Here is a 17,167-nt window from a genome sequence, read left to right as displayed (position 1 = left end):
GCTATCCAATTGATAGGTCTGCAATTTACTTCCTCCATAACATCAATAACTAAAAGCTGTTAGCACTTACATCACATCATCTTAGATTTAGATATTAGCAATGGTAAATAATAATCCACAATAAAACAGGATAGGACAAAGTAGACACTGGATTAATTATATTTAAATTTTAAATTCTGGTTAATTCTAACTTTACATTAAAAAACAAAAACAAAAACTGAACAAGAGGGAGAAATCACTTGCCTTTCAAATACCCTTTCTGGAACTATAAAACTACATCCAGTTTTTGCTACCTAAGTGTATCCAGCCACATTTTAGTGTTCTCTTTTCACCTGAAGCTACAACCAAATTTATGGAAAGAACCTTAGGTAAAAGCATTTTGTTGCATAATTAGAAGACTCCATACTTACAAACAGCCTTGCGCTTGTTATGTAGTTGAACATATTTTCTACTTCATCCTTTTCTTCTGAAATCTAAATTCAATATTTGTTGGATTTAATTGTAATTGTATATTTTCCTTTGTGATCGATTTGACAATTTATATTTGCTTGTGCTTTTCTCAAGCTTATTCTCCACACCTTAGTTTCAGTTTTCAACTTGGTTGATTCTTCATTTGACTATTTCTAATAATTTTAACATTTTTATGACATTTCTAGCCTTAAAATATTTCCTTAGCTTTCTCTGTTTTCTTTTCTTTCATCTTCTTAAAATATGAAGCCCGTATTTTTATTTCCCTGAGTGCCCAGTGCTTATCATCTAAAATTTAATATTATTGAAAATGTATTTTTCATCATAAATGTGACACTATATTTTCTTCTTTCTTTTGCAAATACTTTTCACATAAATAGTTATAGGCACTTTTTTGTTTGTTTACTCACCCACAAACTGTCAGCAGAATGAAGAACTACTAATATCTGAAAAATACATCAAATAAATTTTTCTTTTGGCACTCTTGCAATTTTCTTAATCCTTACAAATCAACCTAGAGTACCATGCAGGACTGGGTAGCATTGATGTGTTAAATAGGTACCCTCTAATTTATATCATTATTTAATATTTTATAGTAATGTGGCCTTTCTATTTAGTTTGTAGTTTCATTTACATGTATCTTCTCTGAAATATTAGAGCTACAATGTGAGGAATAAACAATCTGCCATCTCCACTTTCTCATCCACAATTCATTATCTACCACCACCCCCACTTCTGATTTCCATTGCTGCCATGACACAGTAACTGCTCTGGTGATATCAGGGACCTCCATGATCCATTAGCCAAGACTAATGGACAGTTCTTACTTCTTCCTTTCTTTACGCATAGAGCGACATTTGGCCTCTCCTTTATTCCTGAAGCCTCTCCTCATTTAACTTCATTTCCTCTGCCTCTTCTATCTTAGTGATCAGTATGTTGTCCTTGCTGGCACATGCTGGTACTCCTGAGATTCGTCTGAATACCTGATGAAGGAAGCTGTTTCCTCTGATTTTACTGTTGCAACTATTACTTTTCTGGATATAAAAAGGGAAGTAACTGAAGAAGGAAGCTATTCATAAAAGGAGAAGATGATCCTGTATTTAAGCCTACAAAGGATAAAATTTCTGTTACTTTAAGACACTGCTGATGATTACTCATACAGAAGATTTTTACCTTTATCTTAATAAAATTGTCTTGTATCTTGTATATTGTATCTTGTATCTTGTCACCCTGCTTATTTACCTTATATGCAGAGTGCATCATGAGAAACGCTGGGCTGGAAGAAGCACAAGCTTGAATCAAGATTACCAGGAGAAATATCAATAACCTCAGATATGCAGATGACACCACTCTTATGGCAGAAAATGAAGAAGAACTAAAGAGCCTCGATGAAAGTGAAAGAAGAGAGTGAAAAAGTTGGTTAAAGCTCAACATTCAGAAAACTAAGATCATGGCATCCAGCCCCATCACTTCATGGCAAATAGATGGGGAAACAGTAGAAACAGTGGCTGACTTTATTTTCTGGGCTCCAAAATCACTGCAGGTGGTGACTACAGCAATGAAATGAAAAGATGCTTACTCCTTGGAAGGAAAGTTATCACCAACCTAGACAGCATATTAAAAAGCAGAGACATTACTTTGTCAACAAAGGTCCGTCTAGTCAAGGCTATGGTTTTTCCAGTGGTCATGTGTGGATGTGAGAGTTGAACTATAAAGAAAGCTGAGCGCAGAAGAATTGATGCTTTTGAACTGTGGTGTTGGAGAAGACTCTTGAGAGTTCCTTGGACTGCAAGGAGATCCAACCAGTCCATCCTAAAGGAGATCAGTCCTGGGTATTCATTGGTAGGACTGATGCTAAAGCTGAGACTCCCAATACTTTGGCCACCTGATGCAAAAAGCTGACTCATTGGAAAAGACCCTGACGCTGGGAAGGATTGAGGGCAGGAGGAGAAGAAGACAACAGAGGATGAGATGACTGGATGGCATCACTTACTCGATGGACATGGGTTTGAGTAAATTCCGGGAGTTGGTGATGGACAGGGAGGCCTAGCGAGCTGTGGTTCATGGGGACGCAAAGAGTTGGACATGACTGAGCGACTGAACTGAACTGAGCTTGATAAAATACAGTTTTATTAAGGGACTTGACTTCTAAAATTTGCTGCCTACCTGATACTTAGTCAACTCCAAAACCTGAATAACAGTATTTTTAGATAATATGCTATCATTGATTTTCAAAAGGAGCTCAATATCTTTTATCTCAAGGACAGTTTTACTTTCTAGATTCTTCTTATCGCCCCATTGTCCCTGACTACCCACCATTTGTCATGAATATTAGTAAGGATATACGCTTGCTTTTTGCCTTCCTTTAGTATTCTAGGAGGAAAGTAAAAATCCTAGGAGATATTATCATTTTCTTGAGGTTTGTTTATCTGACAAATGTTTTTGACAGACAGGTTACAGTTTTGTGTAATGTTATTTTTATATTAATGTAAAATTGGAAGTCTACCATGAAAATGCCTTCAGTAGGGCTGATAGACATGAAGAACAGGTGAGGGGTTTGCACACAGAGAGTGTAGCATGTCTTTCGCTTTCTCACTGTTTACACCTTTTATGGATTCGATGTGGTGAAAGATTCATCATGCCATGTTCAAGAAACTCACAAGTCAGTTTGACATAGAAGATAAGCAAGGAAAATTCTTCGGTCTCATAAGAAGGATATTTCTGATGATGTTCTTTTTACACTGAAACAGCATAACATAGATGAAAGAAAATGAAACATGCCCCACAGTGAAGAAATGTAAATATGCAAATTCATCACAACTGAAATAGAAGGCAGGTGTATTTTATTGTTCATTTTGGTCAGTTTCTGTGACTGACTGTAAACCTACTCCTGCATTGCTAGCTTTCCTGAAGATCTTATTCACAGTTCAGAATCCAGACTGAAATAGAGTTGGTTATTTTTTTATAGCTTCAATGCAAGTTTTCCCTGCCTTATTAAACCTACCAGACTGCTACTAACATTCAAGTTTACAGTAAAAGTAAACATAAGACTGATTATTTGTATTACAAAATAATATGTGATTTTTAACAAGATTCTTTTATATAATAAACTCTCCTCCAAAGTTCACAAAAAATGAAAATCAGTTTTGATATGTTAATTATTCACCCTTTCAGGATCATAACTCCTATGCTTTCTGTGAGGTAAACATGCTGTTGGAAATAAATGCTTTCAGTGCTTGGCAGTTTTTCTAAAGAAAAATAGCAATTAGTGAAAAACAAGTTACTTAACTATAGTTCAGAGAGCCATCATAGTTGTATGTAATAAAGGCTTAAACACAACCCACAGCTTTCTTAGAGGCAGGCAGAAGTTTCTCTTTGCTGAAGTAATATGATTAGATATTCTAGGTTTTGTATGCCTTTACACATTACCAGAGTCTGCACCAGTTGTAAGTAGCTAAGAGTAGAGGTGACAGGTAGGCCAGAATATAATGAATTGTAGTAATCCTAACAAGAAAGAACGGAGGCAAATCCAAGGGTTTTTCAGTCCCTGAGAGACTTGGTAAGAAATACCTTAGAAGGGCTCCTAGGATGATAATAAGATGACTTTGCCACCTGATTAATATGGACATCAAAAACAAAGCTCAGAATCTAAAATCAGTTCAGTGTTATGAGCTCTGAGACATGGAGGAGGATATACTAAATGTCAGAGGCAAGAACTAAAAAGAAATATAAAGATTGATGTTAAGGAGATCCTATGAGTAATAATTTAGCCTTGTCTATATTTGGCTTTACAAAGTTGGATGACATCCAAGCCTGAATGTCAGAGAGACCGTTATGAGGCATGCAGAAAGCCATCATAAGGCCCATGGGGATGGGAAACAAACCGAAGTGTCATCTGTGCTTATTTGATGCAGAAATATATTGGTTCTAAAACCAACATTCATAATAAATAAGCAGATAGAAACATGGAACTACTAGTATTTCATATATATAAGGAGAACAACATATTAAAATTGCTATTCTTTTTTTTATGTAAATACAAATATATACTGTCATTTAAAGGACATATTCCTACCCTCAAAAAGCTTATATTTCAAAACAGTTTACAGTGTAAATGGTTTACAGTCAAAATTTACTACTACATTGTCCTATTTTTTTCACTTTTTTTTTTCCGAGAATATACTATGAACTTTTTTTTTTTCTTTTTTTCCATTTATTTTTATTAGTTGGAGGCTAATTACTTTACATCATTACAGTAGTTTTTGTCATACATTGAAATGAATTAGCCATGGATTTACATGTATTCCCCATCCCAGTCCCCCCTCCCACCTCCCTCTCCACCCGATCCCTCTGGGTCTTCCCAGACTCAGCCATTAAAAAGAATTCATTTGAATCAGTTCTAATGAGATGGATGAAACTGGAGCCCATTATACAGAGCAAAGTAAGCCAGAAAGATAAAGACCATTACTATGAACTTTTAGCTATTTTTTCCCTTGCTAATTTTTGAGATTCCAGTGTAGAATTTAAGAAAATTGTTGTTTATACAATAGTAGATGCCGTGATATTGAGGATTATAGACATCTATAATCAATGAACTATAAAATTCTGACATTTAAAATAACCATTTAACAGAGTAAACATTCTTATACAGAACTTGTAGTGCATTAAAAATGTTAAATAATCCAGTTTTGTTTTTCCATAATGATAAAGAATCTGCCTGCGATGCAGGAGACCTGTGTTCAATCCCTGGGTTGGGAAGATCCCCTGGAGAAGGGGAATACTCCAGTATTCTGGCCTGGAGAATTCCATGGACAGAGGAGACTGACAGGCTATAGTCCATGGGTTTGCAAAGAGTCAGACACAACTGAATGATTTTCTGTTAATAGGAGGGAACTAAATCTAGAAAAATTGTTGGTATATACTACTGAACTTGCAATGATAGGTTTGTTTTTGCACATAAAGTTGTGTGTTAAAGAGTAAGAGCTATGTTCTTAGGATAGACACATGCAGAGGAAAGCCAAATTTGATGTATTCTAGATGTTGGTTATTAACTATTTGGTTTGCTCTGGGTGGACATGACTTAAAAATGGTGGCCTGAAATACCTCTAGAATGCCAAATTATAATTATTTTTTTCTGTAGAAGCATCATTTCAATTATTAGATTGGATCCAGTTTCCCTCACATGCTCTAAAACTATTCTCAAATAGCAGTGAAATTTGAAGTGAAAGTATTAGTCACTCAGCCGTGTCCAAATCTTTGTGACCCCATGGACAGTAGCCTGCTATGTTCCCCTGTCCATGGGATTCCACAAGCGATAATACTGGAGTGGGTAGCCATTCCTTTCTCCATGGGATCTGCCCAACCCAGGGGTCGAACCCAGGTCTCCTGGATTGCAGGCAAATTCTGTCCTGTCTGAGCCACCACTTAACAAGGCCATGTTCAATTTAGAAGGATATTCTTAAATTCATTCTTTTCAAATTTTACTTCACTTCAGTTCAGTAGCTCAGTTATGTCTGACTCTTTGCAACCCCAAGAACTGCATCATGACAGGCCTCCTTGTCCATCACCAACTCCCAGAGCCTACCCAAACTCATGTCCATAGAGTCGGTGATGCCATCCAACCATCTCATCCTCTGTCATCCCCTTCTCCTCCTGCCCTCAATCTTTCCCAGCATCAGGGTCTTTTCCAATGAGTCAGCTCTTTGCATCAGGTGGCCAAAGTATTGGAGTCTCAGCTTTAGCATCAGTCCTACCAATGAACACCCAGGACTGATCGCCTTAGGATGGACTGGTTGGATCTCCTTGCAGTCCAAGGGACTCTCAAGAGTCTTCTCCAACACCACAGTTCAAAAGCATCAATTCTTCTGCGCTCAGCTTTCTTTATAGTCCAACTCTCACATCTATACATGACCACTGGAAAAACCATAGCCTTGACTAGACAGACCTTTGTTGACAAAGTAATGTCTCTGCTTTTTAATATGCTGTCTAGGTTGGTGATAACTTTCCTTCCAAGGAGTAAGCGTATTTTAATTTCATGGCTGCAGTCACCATCTGCAGTGATTTTGGAGCCCAGAAAAATAAAATCAGCCACTGTTTCCCCATCTATTTGCCATGAAGTGATGGGACCAGATGCCATGATCTTAGTTTTCTGAATGTTGAGCTTTAAGCCAACTTTTTCACTTTCCCCTTTCACTTTCATCAAGAGACTCTAGTTCTTCTTCACTTTCTGCCATAAGGGTGTGTCATCTGCGTATCTGAGGTTATTGATGTCTTTCCCGGCAATCTTGATTCCAGCCTGTGCTTCCTCCAGCCCAGTGTTTCTCATGATGTACTCTGCATATAAGTTAAATAAGCAGGGTGACAATATACAGCCTTGATGTACTCCTTTCCCTATTTGGAACCAATCTGTTATTCCATGTCCAGTTCTAACTGTTGCTTCTTTACCTGCATACAGTTTTCTTAAGAGGCAGGTCAGGTGGCCTGGTATTCCCTTCTCTTTCAGAATTTTCCACAGTTTATTTGTGATCCACACAATGAAAGGCTTTGGCATAGTCAACAAAGCAGAAATAGATGTTTTTCTGGAATTCTCTTGCCTTTTCAATGATCCAGCAAATATTGGCAATTTGATCTCTGGTTCCTCTGCCTTTTCTAAAACCAGCTTAAACATCTGGAAGTTCGCAGTCCACATATTGCTGACGCATGGCATGGTGAATTTGAACATTACTTTACTAGCGTGTGAGATGAGTGCAATTGTGCGATAGTTTGAGCATTCTTTAGCATTGCCTTTCTTTGGGATTGGAATGAACTCTGATCTTTTCCAGTCCTGTGGCCACCACTGAGTTTTCCAAATTTGCTGGCATATTGAGTGCAGTACTTTCACAGCATCATCTTTCAGGATTTGAAATAGCTCAACTGGAATTCCATCACCTCCACTAATTTTACTTAAAAATCTCATCTAAGGTTATCTTGAGTTCTATCCCAACTAGCAAAATAATGGTATGTCTTAATCTTACCCCAGTAGTAGTATGTGTATAAATAAAACATGTGTGTTTGTTAGTCGCTCAGTCATATCTGACTCTTTGCGACTCCATGGACTGTAGTCCACCAGGCTCCTCTGTCCATGGAATTCTCTAGGCAAGAATACTGGAGTGGGTTGTCATTTCCAGCGAATCTTTTCCACTCAGATTTCGAACCCAGATCTCCCGTGTTGCAGGCATATTCTTTATCATCTAAGTCACCAGGGAAGATATATAATACATGTGGTATGTGTATATAGTTTTTCATAAGCCAACTCATTTAACTTTTTGACAGTGATGGTGACTAGCTATGTTTTCCTTCTTTTACAGATCACATTTTATTGACATTTTCAGAAAGCTCTTCACTAGCACAATGTGATACATTATTTTAATGCCTCTATAAGAATCCTTGTGTAATTTTAGATACTTCCTGCAAGCTATATATTTATATTTGTAAGTTCTTGTTCAAGCTGAATCATAGTCATGTGGTTCATACATATTAAAAAGCATGAAATTCCACTGATTTTATTTATATTTTAAATTAGAGATTTCATTCCATGTATATATTTTATGAAAATGCTTACATGATACTAGTTTAACTTAAGTAACTGGGCAATAAGTGGCCCAGTCTAGCCACTTGTTTAGGAAAATGATAGTCATTTATGATGTAGATACATTTATATGTTAGATGTAATCACAGTAAGGGTCACTAAACCTGTTCCTTTCTCTGAAACTCAATTTCCAATTCATTGAGGGAGGATTTATTTAATATCTAAATGAATTCTGTAATTCTGGTAGCAGACTATTCATTGTGACAGCAAGTGGTTTCTTGATCTGTTTAGAACAAGTCAAAATTTATGTGGTAGTGCGTGGACTAAGAAGAAAAATATAGAAAAACATATGTACAGAAAATGGAGCATACATTGTATTATGTGATCTTTCAAATAATATGGGTCATATTATGAGTACAAGAATTAAACAAAAGCTATACGTGCTAAATTTCATATCTATACCATACTTTTAACTTGTGTTTTCTATTATAATTATCCTGCTATTTCATAACAGTTGTGCCATTAAAAAAATCTACTAAGAAATATTATATGATTGCTACTTGATCTAAAAAAAGGCCTGTTTCTAAACTGAGGTAAATTAATTCTTCTGAGAAAACTGTGGATTATATTAAAGTTCCTTGATAATTATATTAATAAGGTTAATCATGGTTCATTTTATTACAGACAAGTATGGATTTCTAAACTCAACTATAGGAATGTCATCTCATTTATTTTCCCAGTACTTCATAATATCTTCCAAATGAAGATAATACAGCAATAAAATTGTTTCAATTGACTGTCCCACAATTTACATGTAGTAATAACAATCAAGTGATTTCTACCTAATGTTTACAAATTTTTTTTAATAAATGCATACTTGATCTAGCATTTTACTGTTGCAATTAATAAAATTTGATTTCAGGCCAAAACAGTGTATGTCAAAAACCTGAAATAGAGGCGCACACTGTAATTGTTAAGTAGTAAGTGGTTCGTGAGAAGAGTTGACTCATTGGAAAAGACCCTGATGCTGGGAGGGGTTGGGGGCAGGAGGAGAAGGGGACGACAGAGGATGAGATGGCTGGATGGCATCACTGACTCGATAGACATGAGTTTGGGTAAACTCTGGGAGTTGGTGATGGACAGGGAGACCTGGTGTGCTGTGATTCATGGGGTCTCAGAGTCAGACACAACTGAGCGACTGAACTGAACTGAACTGAAGTGGTTCATTGTTTCCTTATACCATCTCCATTATTTATTTTGAATGGCTTCTTGTTTTGAATACTTTGTGATTCCTTTAGCAAGAATGATGACTTTTGAGCTAAAAGTTTGAAATATAAAGAGAGTGACTCATATATATCGTACCACATTATCATGTGTTTAACCCCATGTATTTTACCCCAAAGAGTTATACCCCCCTCTCCATTAACACAATCTTTTCTTTTGTTCTGAGAATTAGCATATGTTTATACTTAAAAGATTATTTTGTTAAAAACAACTGAAGTTATATCTAGGATTTTTAATCGCATTTTTCAAAAGAAGGTCCCAATTAGGACATTGATCCCCTTTTAATTAATATAAAAACTGGTCTCTCTCTTAAATGGTTTTGTTTTCAATGGCTTTTTTTCCTGAATCAATTGTCCTGTGATAAAAAGGATTTCTGATATTGTTGTGCTCTAAGAGGCATCTATTTAAGGAAAGGCTAATATATGTTCTTTGGGTCACTCCATGAAAGATCAAAGAATGGCTTCTAAAAATAAGTCACTGAATTCCTATTAAAATTAAAAGCATGACTCTGTTTTCCAAGATATTTTAGACCATCCAAACCCAAGAGTGAGTTGACGTTACTATCTAGATCAGATGTCAATGATAAAAGGCCTTGGACCAAATCTGGCCAGACACCTGTTTTGTATGTAAAGTTTTACTGGAACACAGAGACACTCATTTGTTTATACATTATCTATGGCTCTTTTCATATGACCCCCAAAGCCGTATTATTGTCATTATTTGATCCTTTTCAGAAAATTTTGTCTACCACCCAACCTTGGTTGAAGGACCAGAAATAGTACTCATTTGCCATGCACACAATCATAATGCAAACAAACTCTCTTTATTTCTCACAAGTTATATTTTCTCTTAGTGTCATTCAAGAAAATGAGGTTTAAGAATCAATGTCATCAGACTTTAGAAATCTCTTCTGAGACATTCATCTCCTTTCCCTTTTCTTCTTAAAAGTCCTTCTCTTTCCTTTTTCTTTGTTTCTCTTTCTCTTTTCTGTATGATTTCCTCTAAGTCCCTTGTATTGCATTTAAGTGTTGCTTTATTTATTGTTAGCCTAATGCATTGAATGATTTCACAGGATGGTGTGTGCCCTGGCATATTATCTTGTTGAACTATTCAATTAAATATGATAATGCTGAGCACATTGACACTTTTAAACACTTAGGTAGATGAGCAATTCACTGTGAAGTGCAGAAATATTTGAAGTCATCTGCATATCTACAAGCAATATTTTTTTATATGAGTACTTCAGGCTTCCAGTGAATGATACACATTAGGAAAAATCTACCAAGGAATTGGAATATATAAAAGACTTAAAATATATCAGGGAAATTATAATTTGTGTTTGCTGACATATCCAAAAAGAAAAATGTAAATTAAATATTAAAATGTTTCTCTAACATTCATAAAGTGATTTAAGTTTACAAAGGACTGTACTTAACTCATTTCTGTGGTGTGTATCACTATAGTCCTCAGCCTTTATCAAAAATATATCATTTAGAAGCATTTTCCTCAATTACAATGTCAATTGTTCTGTATTATTCCATTTCATATCATTTATATTGCAATTTTTTTCATAAGTTGGATAGTTAAATGTACCCTGAGCTACCTAGGGCATGCTTAGCTATGAAAAGAATATTTTAGAACATCTAGGGCATAAAAGTAAAGAAGGTTACTGGTCAGTGACATTCAGGTGACAACTGGACAAAAACAGTCCCTTAATATTGTGCTAAGTATTCAAATTAAATGTCTATTTTGACTGGGAAATCTTTGTTTCTGAAAGTTATTTCCATAGGGAAGCCCTTTGTTCTATTGGAAAGGACCCATTTCTGGCAGGATAATACTAGAACAAAATTATTTTTCACTACCATGTACATAGAAATGAAAAAAGATGAGACTGATTAGGAAATCTTCAAAATAGTTTAAACCTATTTTACTTAAAAATTTTCAAATAATCTGATTGTAAATGGTGTAATGAAATATATAGTCTTTAAGTATATAGAGTTCTATATATTTATATAAATGTTAGATATTCATGTACATATTAAAGGTCTGGGCAAATAATTCCATGACTGAGAATTGGAATTGGTAAATAATTTAAAAAAATGGAAAACATTTTCCTAAGTAATCACAAAATATAAAACTCATAACATCTTATGCTTCTATTTTCAGCTTTTCAATTCTTGTTCTTAACACTAAAAGCTTTAAGAAAATTAAAAGGAAGTAAAATGCCTACCACAGGGCTTTACAAACTATATATATATTTGGTATATATATATGTGTGTGTGTATATATATATATGTGTGTGTGTGTGTGTGTGTGTATATATGTATATATATATATATATGTTGGTTCAGTTAAAAAATCCACCTGCTATGCAGGAGACATGAGAGATGCAGGTTTGATCCCTGGGTTGGGAAGATTCCCCTGGAGAAGGAAATGGCAGCCCACTCCAGTTACAGTCTATGGGGTCACAGAGTCGGACACGACTTACCAACTAAACCACAACCACATACATATGGCTATGTATGTATATATATATGTGTGTGTGTGTGTGTGTGTGTGTGTGTGTGTGTGTGTGTGTGTGTGTATACACCTTCTTTGGCCTCCTCTCCTTTAATCCATTATTATTATCATCAATATTTGAATACAGTTAATAAAAATTTTACTTGTTGAGTCTTTGATTCATAAAAATATTCTACATATATCATGATGTATCAATGATACTCTCAGCATGATTCTAATTTTTAAAATACTGCTTTTTGTTGTAGTCTGTAATCATATTAAATGCAATCATTACCTGCTCTTTTTATAGGCCTATACCGTTTGCCTATTAAAGGCATACTATTTGCTCTTATTTGCTTGCTTATTTTTGAATCAGGGTCTGCTTCCTTCAAACTGTTGATTCAGCCTTCATCTACAAAATGGGACAAAATGGGACCAAGAAATATCCAAAATGCCTATAATTTTAGAAACCTATTCTGGATCTATCTTTATACCAGAAACAAAAAAGTAACATTACAAGCATATAATATTACAAGGCAAATTGGAAGTGGTCAAACAGGAGATGGCAAGAGTGAACGTCGACATTCTAGGAATCAGCGAACTAAGATGGACAGGAATGGGAGACTTTAACTGAGATGACCATTATAGTACTGTGGACAAGAATCCCTTAGAAGAAATGGAGTAGACATCATAGTCAATAAAAGAGTCTGAAATGCAGTATTTGGATGCAGTCTCAAAAACGACAGAATGATCTCTGTTCGTTTCCAAGGCAAACCATTCAATATCACGGTAATCCAAGTCTATGCCCGACCAGTAATGCTGAAGAAGCTGAAGTTGAACAGTTCTGTGAAGAACTGCAAGACCTTTCAGAACTAACACCCAAAAGAGATGTCCTTTTCATTATAGGGGACAGGAATGCAAAGTAGGAAGTCAAGAGACACCTGGAGTAACAGGCAAATTTGGTCTTGGAGTACAGAATGAAGCAGGGCAAAGGCTAATAGAGTTTTGCAAAGAGAGTGCACTGGTCATAGCAAACACCCTCTTCCAACAACACAAGGGAAGAATCTACACATGGACATCATCAGATGGTTAATGCTGAAATCAGATTGATTATATTATTTGCAGCCAACGATGGAGAAGATCTATACAGTCAGCAGAAACAAGACCAGGAGCTGACTGTGGCTCAGATCATGAACTCCTTATTGCCAAATTCAGACTTAAATTGAAGAAAGTAGGGAAAACCACCAGATGATTCAGGTATGACCTAAATCAAATCCCTTGTGGTTATACAGTGGAAGTGAGAAATATATCAAAGGGGCTAGATCTGATAGACAGAGTGCATGATGAACTACGGATGGAGGTTCATGACATTGTACAGGAGACAGAGATCAAGACCATCCCCAAGAAAAAGAAATGCAAAAAAAGTAAAATGGCTGTCTGAGGAGGCCTTACAAATAGTTATGAAAAGAAGACAAGTGAAAAGCAAAGGAGAAAAGGAGAGATATACTCATCTGAATGTTTCCAAAGAATAGTAAGAGAGATAAGAAAGCCTTCCTCAGAGGGGCAGGGCAGAGGGCGCGTTAAGATGTCACCTGTTAAGCCAGATGGAGACATCCAGGAGGTATTTGAATCGATTCAGCAGCGAGCTGGAGCAGACTGAGTTGTGGAACAGCTTTGAGGACAGGCAGGGCCGGAGGCACTGCTCTCGGGAGGCGGCCATCAGGCAGACCCTGGAGCGGGAGCGGCGGCAGTACCAGGCCCACGGCCTCGAGATTCCAGACATTTTAAATGCAGATAATCTGAAAACTTTTAGGGAATGGGATTTTGATCTGAAGAAATTGCCAAACATTAAAATGAGAAAAGTCTGTGCTAGCGATGTGGTGCCCAAGAAGTGTAAGAAGAAAGCTATGACAGCTGTAGACAGAGATATAGGGGAATTGGAACTGAAAGATGAGTCAAGTGACACAGACGAGGAAATGACTGCGGTGGCCTAAGTGTCTTTGCTTGAGTGGAAAATAAATAATTTGAGAACTTAAAAAAAAAAGAAAGCCTTCCCCAGCGATCAACGCAAAGAAATAGGGGAAAACAACAGAATGGGAAATACTAGAGATCTCTTCAAGAAAATTAGAGATACCAAGGAAATTTTTCATGCAAAGATGGACACAATAAAGAACAGAAATGGAAGCAAAGGAGGAAACTTCCAAGCCAAAAGCTGATGGAAAAAGTACAAGTTAAAGTTCACACTATTTGGTATCTGCATATAAAATCTTCAGCGGGTAGATGGTGACTTCTGAAGAACAAAAGGCTTTGACAACAGAAACAATTTCTGGGTGGCTTCTAGACAGTGGTATTTGTTGATTCTTTTGACATCCTAAACATTGTCTGTAATTCTTTTCCTGAAAAGAAACTGAATTTGTCTGGTTCACCTGTGTTATTCTACTGAGTATTGATAAACTTTGAATTTAAAAAAAAAAAAAAAAAAAAAAAAGAACAGAAACGGTATGAACCTAACAGAAGCAGAAGATATTTAGAAGAGGTGGCAAGAATACACAGAGAACTGTACAAAAAAGATCTTCATGACACAGATAATCATGATGCTGTGATCACTCACCTAGAACCAGACATCCTCGAATGTGAAGTCAAGTGGGCCTTAGGAAGCATCACTATGAACAAAGTTAGTGGAGGTGATGGAATTCTGTTGAGCTGTTTCAAATCCTAAAAGATGATGCTGTGAAAGTGCTGCACTCAATATGCCAGCAAATTTGGACAACTCAGTGGTGGCCACAGGACTGGAAAAGTTCAGTTTTCATTCCAATACCAAAGAAAGGCAATGCCAAAGAATACTCAAACTACTGCACAATTGCACTAATCTCACACACTAGTAAAGTAATGCTCAAAATTCTCCAAGACAGGCTTCAGCAATATGTGAACCGTGAACTTCCAGATATTCAAGCAGGTTTTAGAAAAGGCAGAGGAACCAGAGATCAAATTGCCAATATCTGCTGGATCATTGAAAAAGCAACAAAGTTCCAGAAAAACATCTATTTCTGCTTTATTGACTATTGCAAAGCCTTCACCTGTGTGGATCACAATAAACTGTGGAAAATTCTGAAAGAGATGGGCATAGCAGACCACCTGACCTGCCTCTTGAGAAACCTATATGCAGGTCAGGAAGCAACAGTTAGAACTGGACATGGAACAACAGACTGGTTCCAAATAGGAAAAGGAGTACGTCAAGGCTGTATATTGTCACCCTGCTTATTTAACTTATATGCAGACTACATCATGAGACACGCTGGGCTGGAAGAAGCACAAGCTTGAATCAAGATTGCCAGGAGAAATATCAATAACCTGAGATATGCAGATGACACCACTCTTATGGAAGAAAGTGAAGAACTCAAGAGGCTCTTGATGAAAGTGAAAGAGAGAGTGAAAAATTTGGCTTAAAGCTCAGCAATCAGAAAACAAAAATCATGGCATCTGGTCCCGTCACTTCATGGCAAATAGATGGGGAAACAGTGGAAGCAGTGGCTGATTTTATTTTTCTGAGCTCCAAAATCACTGCAGATGGTGATTGCAGCTATGAAATTAAAAGATGCTTGCTCCTTGTAAGGAAAGTTATGACCAACCTAGACAACATATTAAAGAGCAGAGACATTACTTTGTCAAAAAAGGTCCGTCTAGTCAAGGCTGTGGTTTTTCCAGTAGTTCTGTATAGATGTGAGTGGACTATAAAGAAAGCTGCGCACCGAAGAATTGATGCTTTTGGATTGTTGTGTTGGAGAAGACCTTGAGAGTCCCTTGGACTTCAAGGAGCTCCAACCAGTCCATCCTAAAGGAGATCAGTCCTGGGTGTTCATTAGAAGGACTGATGTTGAAGCTGAAACTCAATACTTTGGCCACCTGATGCGAAGAGCTGGCTCATTTAAATGACCCTGATGCTGGAAAGGATTGAAGGCAGGAGGAGAAGGGGACGACAGAGGATGAGATGGTTGGATGGCATTACCAACTCAATGTACATGAGTTTTCGTAAACTCCGGGAGTTGCTGATGGACAGGGAGGCCTGGCGTGTTGCAGTTCATGGGGCCGCAAAGTGTCGGACACGACTGAGCGACTGAACTGAACTGAACTGAGCAAGCATATAAATAAGAAAAAGCAAGCAAACAGCTCAGGTCCAATGGAAATTAGTTTATCCATGGAAATTAAGATGCATTGGAGAAGTTTTTTGGTAGTCAAATGAAAATGGCAAAGAATTAAACATGTATGTTGTATTTCAGTGAGTGGGAAGTAAAAGGACCATTTATAGGAAACATTGTAAAACAAATGGAACAAAATCAGTATTCAAAGGCATACTTAAGAAAACTTTTCACAGCTATAAAAAGACATTTATGGCATAAGTATTCACTGTATGGTATACAAAATAGGTAAAAAGAGATGTATATTCTAGATATACTTTGAGAAATGTAATTACCAGATATTAATTTTATTTCTTTAGCTTACTAATTAGTATTTAGATAAAATATAAAACAAAATGTCCTAAAATTAGGCTATCTCATATTTCTGTCTACAACATGACATGAGAGGTGGTCACTGAATTTAAAGGGTTAAAGATTATGCCATTGAAATGCCATTAAATTATGAGAAAATGGAAATACAGACTTTTATAAATAATATATTTAAAAATATTTTAAGAATTTAAAAATTTAGGAAATTTAAAGAGAAAACAGAAAATCCTTTTCAAAAGATAATCTTGACTATATATTGCAGCTAACTGAATGATGAAACAAAATTCAAAACTAAAATTTAGGGAATATGAAGATAATGTCTGATGGTGAGCATTGAAGAAAGTAAACACATAGTTGAAGCTAAACTGAAAAGTAAATTTACACAGTGGTTTGGAGCACATGTTCTGGGAGGACAAAATGAGATTCACTTTATGGGACCAGTTAAAAAATTTTGACCTTGTGTACTTACTTTCTCTAAGTCTCACATTACTTTTTCATAAATTGAGATATTAATGGAACCAACCTCAGAAGGTAATTTAGTGATCAAATAATATATTTTGTGTCCTACATATTTCCTAGCCTAGTATTCCTAATTAACATTGTTTTAATTGTGGTGACCAAATGGTAATGGAGAATTATTCTTGAATGAAACCATATACATCAAAATAATAATGCAGTCTCAAAAGTCTGGGTCTAAAATCCCAGACTGCATTACAAGAGATTAAGTGGAGTGAGGTGGGGATGGACCAATTGGCAGGGAAGAGCATGTTAAAATTATGATAATGTACTGAGCTTACATTTATTTATAAGGTTTAAAATTAGATAAATTTAAGTTTGAGATATG

The 17,167-nt window shown here is 36.2% G+C and overlaps 1 pseudogene; it reads left to right on the top strand.

The window, feature by feature from the left end:
* The first annotated feature begins 13,407 nt into the window (after positions 1-13,407).
* LOC110127409 (translation machinery-associated protein 16 pseudogene) lies at positions 13,408-14,241 on the top strand (annotated as a pseudogene).
* Positions 14,242-17,167: the final 2,926 nt, after the last annotated feature.

Source organism: Odocoileus virginianus, chromosome 19 (assembly GCF_023699985.2).
Source record: "Odocoileus virginianus isolate 20LAN1187 ecotype Illinois chromosome 19, Ovbor_1.2, whole genome shotgun sequence".
NCBI classification, from domain to species: Eukaryota; Metazoa; Chordata; class Mammalia; order Artiodactyla; family Cervidae; genus Odocoileus; species Odocoileus virginianus.
Note: the sequence above shows the minus strand (reverse complement) of the source record. Positions and strands in the feature narration are given on the sequence as shown.